This window comes from Enoplosus armatus, chromosome 6 (genome assembly GCF_043641665.1).
Source record: "Enoplosus armatus isolate fEnoArm2 chromosome 6, fEnoArm2.hap1, whole genome shotgun sequence".
NCBI lineage: Eukaryota > Metazoa > Chordata > Actinopteri > Centrarchiformes > Enoplosidae > Enoplosus > Enoplosus armatus.
Window position 1 is genome coordinate 14,523,202 of NC_092185.1, and position 8,659 is coordinate 14,531,860.

Consider the following 8,659-nt stretch of genomic DNA (forward strand, 5'->3'; position numbering starts at 1 on the left):
TGGTGAGTCCTTTTAGAGAGCAGCGAAGGGGAAATGATTTGTATTCACCTGCCGTATCTGAATAGAGCTGAGGAGGGGCTGAGAGAGGGGGGGGTGGGGCAACTACATAGTGCTTCCTTTATGTGATAATGGATTGCTCTGACATTCACACACATTGTGGTGTGGTGTGTCTATCAGTCAATACTCTCAAACTCGTGGGATGAATGGCAAATTTTAAACAGATGCCATTAAAGATCTGTCTCGCAGTGACACAACAGGTGACAGATTTATGTATTGCATGTCTCTTTCTCGTCAAACCATCAGCGTGAATACGGAGCACTAACACGTGCGACATATGTGTCTTGCCATCATGCAGTCCTCCTGCAAATTAATCCCTTTTCTCATTTTCTTTCTTGTTTTTTTTTTTTTACATAACTGCACTCTCTTTTATTGGCCCGGCTGGGCAACTGGATTCTTCTGTCAGCCACACAAAAGAGACAAAGTGGAACTGGGGACGGGCAATAATGAGCAACTCCTCTTACAGTGTTACATATAGACCGGCCGCAGTGTGGGGAAGCCTTCTGGAGACAATGGAGGGTTTTGAGAGGTCTGGAGCCCTCTGAAGCCCCTCTTTGATTGAGTTTCCTGGCACTGGGCTCCAGTGTTGGTGCTGATTGTGGAGAGGGAGCTGTGAGGGGGTGGGTGGGGTGAGGACCCTCCTCTGCGCTGACCTTTCACAGACACAGGTGGGGTGGAGTGGAAGAGGCCTGGCGGAGGAGGAGGAGGAGGGGAGCTGCAGGAGAGGTCTATTGTGGCGCTCTGTGAATGTAGAGGTGGCAGTCAATAACACTAGACCTCGCTGCCTCTGTCCACCTGCTGGGGATTTTCTCACCGCTACTTTATCACTTGCAAATGACATGTTCTGGTAACAGATTGTTCCAGCACAGTCAGTCTTTGTTATCCGATGTTTTCCTAGATTTTGCCAGACAACTGCTAGCACAATTTGCTCTTTTTGGATGGCAATGTGGGCCTGTTGACGTCATTTGTTGGTCTGTCAACCATTTTGATCCAAACTGAAATATCTCAGCAAATATTAAATGGATTACCATAAAATTTTGTACAGACATTCATTGTCCCCAGAGGACGAATCCTACTGACTTTGGTGATCCGCTGACTTTTTTCACTAGTGCCACCAACAGGTTATCATTTGTAGCTTTTACTGAGCTTGACAACTGATGGATAGATTGCAATGAATGTTGTGCAGATACCCATGATGCCCAGATGATGAATCCTAAAAGGTTTGGTGATCCCCTGACTTTTCCTCTAGTGCCACCATGAGGTTCACATTTGTGGTTTTGTGTGAAGTGTCTCAATAACTGTTAGCATGCTAAACTAAGATGGCGAACATGGTAAAAACATTATACCTGCTAAGCATCAGCATGTTAGCTCAGTGTGAGCATGTTAGCATGCTGATGTTAACATTTAGCTAAAAAGTACAGCCTCACAGTGCCGCTAGTGTGGCTGTGGATTGTTTGTCTTGTTGCAGCATATTTTAGATGTCTATACATTCTTATAGGTACTTTTATTAAAGACACTGATTTTCTTTCATCTCTTTTACTTGAAGTGCCTCTGAATCCCTTTTCACACAGTGGATGATTATGAGCCTCATGGCCTCAGGACAGAGAGATTGTCCTCAATAAAACTAGACCTCGCTGCCTCTCTCCACCTGCTACTTTCTCACTGGCAAATTACATGTTCTGGTAACACGCAGTGGTAACAGATTGTTCCAGCGCACAGTCAGCGTTCACGCTTTGTTATCTGATGTTGTCGGCAGATTTTGCTAGACTGAATGGTACCATACAAAGCGCAGACAGCTCGAAATGAACCATCGCTGCCTGCCTGCCTGTACTGTATCAGCACAATTCAAATTCCACCAGAAGAGTGTTTATTATACACTAGTGCTTTTTCCAGAAAGGCCTGGTTGCATTAACTGTTGACTCTGAGCAATCATATATAGACACTGTTTCTCTGTGTTACCCTGGCTGACATGGCCCACAGGAATTCATTTGCTACAAAACATCATGGCTGTCAGTTTTTGTGTGTTCGAGGCGAACATTTCCTCTACTGCCTGTCTCACACACTGTTTTTTTTTTGTTGCACCCCTAAGCTGAAAGTAAACTCCACATATTGGCCCCATCTTGAGAGACCCTTCACATGTGGAGAAAGCCATCCGGTGTGGACATGGTGGCAAACTGAGATTCTAATCTTACCTCTTTTGTTGAGCTCAGAGGAGGTTGAGATGTTTTTTAGGGCAGAGCAGATGTCAAGCGTACAGTTTCTCTCCAAGGTTACTTATGAGATGACAAATGGGTATGGGCCTCTTTCTCTCTCTCTTTTTTTTTTTTTCCTTATGTCTGTGTTTGATGAGGGAGTTGACATCTTTTTGTCAGCATGGAGATCTGAGAACACGAGGGGATTGCCATGGATACAGAGTGCCCTTTTGGAGTGCAATTTTGAGTGGCTGTGCTCTGCTGAAAAGTGCATGGAGTGTCCCTATATTTAGCTATAAAACATTTTCCTGAGCTATGATTCTTATGGATTACATTGTATAACTATAATAACAGTATTTGTCCCTGATTTTATGTATGAATGGCTGTGTCTGTCTGCTGTCTAAAAGGATTTGCTTGTCTTCCCACAGCAGATTGGTTTTATGTTGATTACTTTCTCAAAGCTGTTATGTTTCTGTAGCTAAAGTGTGTCTTGTGACGTTGTATGCCGAGGATTTTGAGAGTCCTTTTAGCTATTCAGGAAGCCAGCCAGAATGCATTCCTCCCACTCTCCTGCATTTGCTCATGATAATGAACCTCTGCTCAGCATATGAATGGCCTCACCCATAACACACTCATGTGGCAGGACCAGCATACTCAAACTCCATCTTCAATGTCTGACCTCCTACACTCACCCATAGACTCTGTGAACACACACAAACAAACAAGCATAATCAAATGGGTTAATCAAGTATGAATCCACACACACATATACATGAGCTGGACTACTTTGCGATATTGAAACATCCTCTTATAAGGAGTAATTACAGTGTGGGGATTAGCTATCAAATAAAGGTCAAGTTCAGATCCACAGTTCGTTCGTTCAGCCTTGTGCTGCTTCTCCCTACTGATCTCACTTTAATGAATGCTTTTTAAAAGTGCCTCCACTCGCTTAATTCTCCAGTAATGAGCTACTGTACAAGTCAGGTGTCAGAAGAGTGTGCAAATGCACTTTGGGGACTTAACTTTTGCCACCTTGCTGCCATTGCTACTTTATTAACCAATGATTTACAGCTTTTGCTACATTGTGAGGCAGTGAAAGACGAAGAAGATTGAAAGACCTCCAATTTGCCACCAGCAATTATCCTAAGGAGAAAGAGAGGGCCTCGTACACCCATCCAATCACGAGGAAGCTCTCAGAGGGAGTGCCGGTATAATGTGAGGACGTGGCTCACCGACTATATGTCATATTTAGCTGGTCTGCAATGATAAGATGAAAGCAAAATGCCTTTCGGTTCCATTCAGGTTGAACAGGCAGGGATTTCCTCCTTAACGTAGCCGTCCCATCTAGTGGTGCTGCTTCCATCTGCATGCTAAAGAGGAGCCCTCTCTCAGAAGTGCCGGCGCCGGCAGTGATTAGCATTTGGGCAGAGGGGACAGAGAGCGAATCCCGGAGTGTTTTTGGCGTGTACAGGGAGGAAGCTTAGTGAATGCCAATGTGCGGTGCTCTGTGAAAGGAGGAGGACCAAACAAATTGCCGGACACGTTGCATTAGTAGCAGATGCCCATTAGCATTAAGAGTTGTTGTAGATTGATAGCTGGGGAAGATGTACTGAAAACAGAGCAACAGATCCTTAACAGGCTACTCCAGAGATTTAATATCATTTAATATAACTTCCATCAAGTTGGGGACTTTACTGAGGATAGTGGAAAGCTGAAATATCCTGACTTTTATTTCCTAGTATGGGTCAAGCTTCACCAGACACCAGAGCCTACACTTCCCATAATGCAATACGTTTTTTTTTCATTAGACCTCCCTGCCTGGTAAATGCCCATGTTTTTCCAACTCCACACTGCCAGTTTGTACTACATGCTGTCTGTTAAAAAAAGTAGCCTTCAAGCCCAAACCACAGTTTAAGTTTATGATCTTGATGTGTGAAAGTGGTGGAGTTGCTTGCAGCATTCATTCAAGACAAGAGAGAAAGGAGAAGGAGGTAAACAGCGTATTTACAGTCGAGCAGATGAATTAAAGATCCTCACTTTATTGTCTGGCATTGTACAGTGCAGATGAAAGGGCCACGGCGTGTTTTTGAGCTGCGGGGTCTCCCTGAACAACAGGACCCCAATTCATATGTTAACCACACCAATTATTTGCATACGGTCCCCCAATTATAAAAGCTAATGAGAAGATTATGGGAAACGCATGCTGAAGCCTGCCTGCGGAATTTCCATTGTGATCCTGTAGCTGCAGATAAAAGGCATGTGAGAGGTACTAGTCAACGCCACTGAACATTCAACCTCATACATCATAACTACATAAGCTGTGAATCCATATCTCATGGAAGCACAGCAATTAAAGACAGCTGCTAAATGTAGAAAAAAAAAATTTCTTTCAGCTTTTGTTTAAAGAACTTACAGAGGACTATTTAGCACAGTGAAGGACTGCCTCACTATCTTGTACAGCACAGCCTTTCAAGCGACTTCATAGATGTTTAATGGCACAGAGGAATGGGCACGCAGCCCTGGGCGTGAATACCATGCAGTGACATCCTGAACTGCAGCGGGAGCGCCCGGCAGCCTCAGAAAAATAAACTCTTCCATCCATATCCGTTTTCTCATCACCACCTTCCTGAGTGCGGAGCCATTCTCATCATTATACCCCCACATTCAGCCGTCTGTAGGGGATCCCTGCTGCTCTGTTAAGGCCATACTGAGGCTCACAAACTTCTGATTGCATGAGCCATCAATAGCGCTGATTATAGGAGTTAATTAGGGTGCTTGGCATGAAAGAAAGGCTTGTCTTTCATCATAGATGTTAAAACTGTACAGTACTGATGCAACAGCAGTGATTCTGTCAGTGTTGCAGTATTGCATCACCATTGTTTGGCTCAGTCAATGGCAATATCTTTGCTAGCGGTTAGCATAAAGCATATGGAGTAGTATTATCTGTTGCTGTAAAGGAAATTCAATTGGGCTGTTTTCCTTGCTGACTTCTATTCATTTACACCGTGGGGTGCTTCAGTTCTCAGTGCTCGTGCCCCTGTCAGCTCCATCTGTGTGCTCAGACATGTCCTGACCCTCACGTCCTGCGGCCAGCATGCATGAATGTGTGCGCGTCGCTGTATGTGCTGCGCCTCTGACATATGCACAAAACCAATTAGTTTTGGGATGGTGAAGTAGCTGGCCATGGGAAAATGACAATGGATTAATTGAAGAGGCTGGCGGAATGAGAGGCCAGATAGCTCAATGCAGCTTTTACATAAGTGCTGAGTGTTTTCTCCACGGACAAAATGAACAGGGAGCAAAAGCAAGTCCTGAGTGAAGGTGGTCTTATGTAGCTGTAGACAGTAATTAACATTAAAGCCTTTCACTTTGCTGACATTCATTTTTACGGAAGAAACACAACTAGTTAGGTTGTGTAGTGGCCTTTAAAGGTCCTTAACAGTGATTTCATGTAATACAGATCAAATTTGCCTTACATCACAGCTAACCATTTTGCAAACCATGCTGTTGTGTTTCAGGTTTGAGTGTGTTTTTCCAGCCATTCCAGGCAGCCATTGACTGGCACTCATTTCTGAACTGTAAGGAAATCAATTGGCACCCTTAAAACTTGCTGAACTTGTGTGACCCATCATAATGCACATCAAGCCAGCATTAATGTTTGTCTAATTTACATTACTGTTGCATACTAATGCAGTTTAAGCACACATTGGTTTGATCATATGTTTACTTTAATGGATTCCCTTTAGCTCTATGGAGCATTTTATCATCTCTCAGCTCATTGTTTTGGTTTTACGGCAAACAACTGTTTTGGGTCACTCTCACCACACTCATGGTGTCGTTTTTAGCCACAGCAAGCAGCTGTTCTCAGAAGCTCTAAATATTCCCTGTACGCTACCTGCCCAGCACCAAATGGCAGACAGACACAGTTAGTGACTAGCTGGTGAACCGGAGTATTTAGCAGCTACAGAGACAGATATTTCCCTTCATAGTTGGTGGAGAATGCTAATGTTGCTCTGTATCTGCTCGACGTGTAAACAAGCAACTGTTTGCTAACATGTTCACCATATCAACTGAAAGGCTGATGATATATTAGTGTGGTTGCTTCCACTGCTGCCCCAGAGTCACCAAAAAATCACTTTAAGTTTCGTAGGTTTAAGTAGTTCAAACTTGCCAAAACACTGGTCTGGTCCCGCCAGACAAACTTTGAGTTTTCTAAGTGAGACAGATGCTCAGTTTATTTTCCTCTTGGCCTCATCTATTTTGAAAAATATCTTAAAATCCTCTCTGGATGTGTCTTCACCAACCTGTCGTGTTTCTTTCTAAGAGACCATTTGCTGTTCGATTTTATCATCCGTCTGACAGCTTTTGGCACAGCACTCCAAACAGTACTGTGTTTTTATCTGGGCCTCAGCAGTATGCGCTGAAGTGAGCTTTATTGACTTTGGCTTTTCCACTTCTGTCAGCGCAAGATGCACAGGAAGGTTCAACAATTGTGATGGATGTTTTCTTATTGCAGAAAATTGTATATTTAAATGAGCAATGGGCTTTGAACTGTAGTTTCTTCTTTAAAATGCAGGTTTTACTCAAGCTTAAGCTCAAAATACACTCATTATGCAAGCTTTTGCCTCGTGCCACATCTGTAAAGTGAAGGTTTTAGAATTAGGAACATGAATACTCCACTTCTTAATTTGAATATGGTAAAGTCTGGATATTTTTCATCATTTTTATGCTCACTGTTCAGGCAGGATCTCAGTAGTTTCAGGCCCTGGTGGTTGGTTCCTCATCTTAAGAGCCCCACTTGAGTTTCCACTGTCGTCCCACTGTGAGAGGGATGTGAGGGGTTGGTTCCATATCACTGCAGCTCACAGGGATAATTATAGCACACGTACACACAAATGAATACAGGCACACACACATAGAGTATGCACATAAAGACGCACACATGCTGACCGGCTTGAGCTGAGCTGCTACACCTCATTAAATTGGGAAATGAATCCTGGATGAAGCCCTGGCCCCTTTCCAGATAAGAATCACCAGGCTTTCGGGGATTCACCATAAAATTTATAATTAACACATTTATTCTCTTGCTGTCACAGGCTGTCGTTTTTTCCCCCTACTTCACCTGTGAGTGCCAAGTTCAGGCTGTATTTTATTTTTCTTTACAAATTATGGTGATCTTAATAACTTTTTACATTAACAAAATTGAATTGGCACTGAGAAGTGATTGCAATGCAATACCTTACTAATCACCATGAATGGATTTTGTGTAAATGACATCTAATCATAAATTTCCAACACGCTGAAAATAAACATTCATGACAAAAGTCCTTTGCAGGTTTTCTGCTCAGTACGGGTTCAGCACCCCTACCTGCAGCCTGCAAATGAGCTTGATGAAATTGCCCCCCCCCCCCCCCCCCAGATCTTTTTATGTCAAATCCCAAGCCATAGCTGCCTGATGGCGTTCACAGCAGTGTGATTGGCTGCCCTAGGCGGATAATACAGGCCTTCCCTGGAGAGGTGTAGTGGAAGCTGGGGGCAGCAGACGTTAACCTTGGTCTCTTCCCATGCTACCAGACACCGGCTCTGGGGCCGGTACTGAATCATGACTGTAGGGCAGCACTAACAAATACATCAGTTCTCCAAGGAGGACCAGGCCAGGGTCTGACTGCCTGGCTGTCTAGCCTCTGGTCCCAGACACTGCCTCCACCTCCACCACCTCATCTGCAGCCCTGACCCGAATCACGCCTGAAGGCAGGAGAGCAGTACACGTATGCAGCTCCATCTTTTAATGGACTCAATTTGATTCTTTCATACAGTAACCGGCATTAATATCCCAAATTTGATAGTGGGCTTTTGTGATAAGGCAGCAAATTAGTCTGCCTGAGCTCTAAATTAAGCTGTGACATTTTAATACTGTGCTAGCGGATGCCTTGGGTAAGACGGGCAGGAGAGCAAAGATAAAAACAGGTCAGGCTGCAGTTGTTAAAAGGCAGAGAACGACTCCTCCGAAGTTCTGTTTCCTAATTCCTTTTACTTGTCATTTATACGCTGGGCTCACATTTATATGAAAATAATGAATTATGCTGATCTTTGTAATGGGCTGAATTGTGCAGATGAATATGAATTAAATTGAGCAAAGTTATTGTGACTAGTTTTTATTATTCTGTGAAGCTTCGGTCATGCTGGGTTTGATGACCCTGACGGTGATTATTTCAACATTTACGTTTTGCTATAATTTATTTTTAGAATAATTGCTTCTGGTTGGAGGAATGTGTGATATGGCAACACTGAGCTGCCTAGCAACAAGAGAAAACATTCAAACCTGGTGTGTTCAATACAGTACATACATTTCTGTTTAGCTTTTCAGTCTATTCACAGTCCATCCACCCTCCAAGGCTAGTGTTGTGATG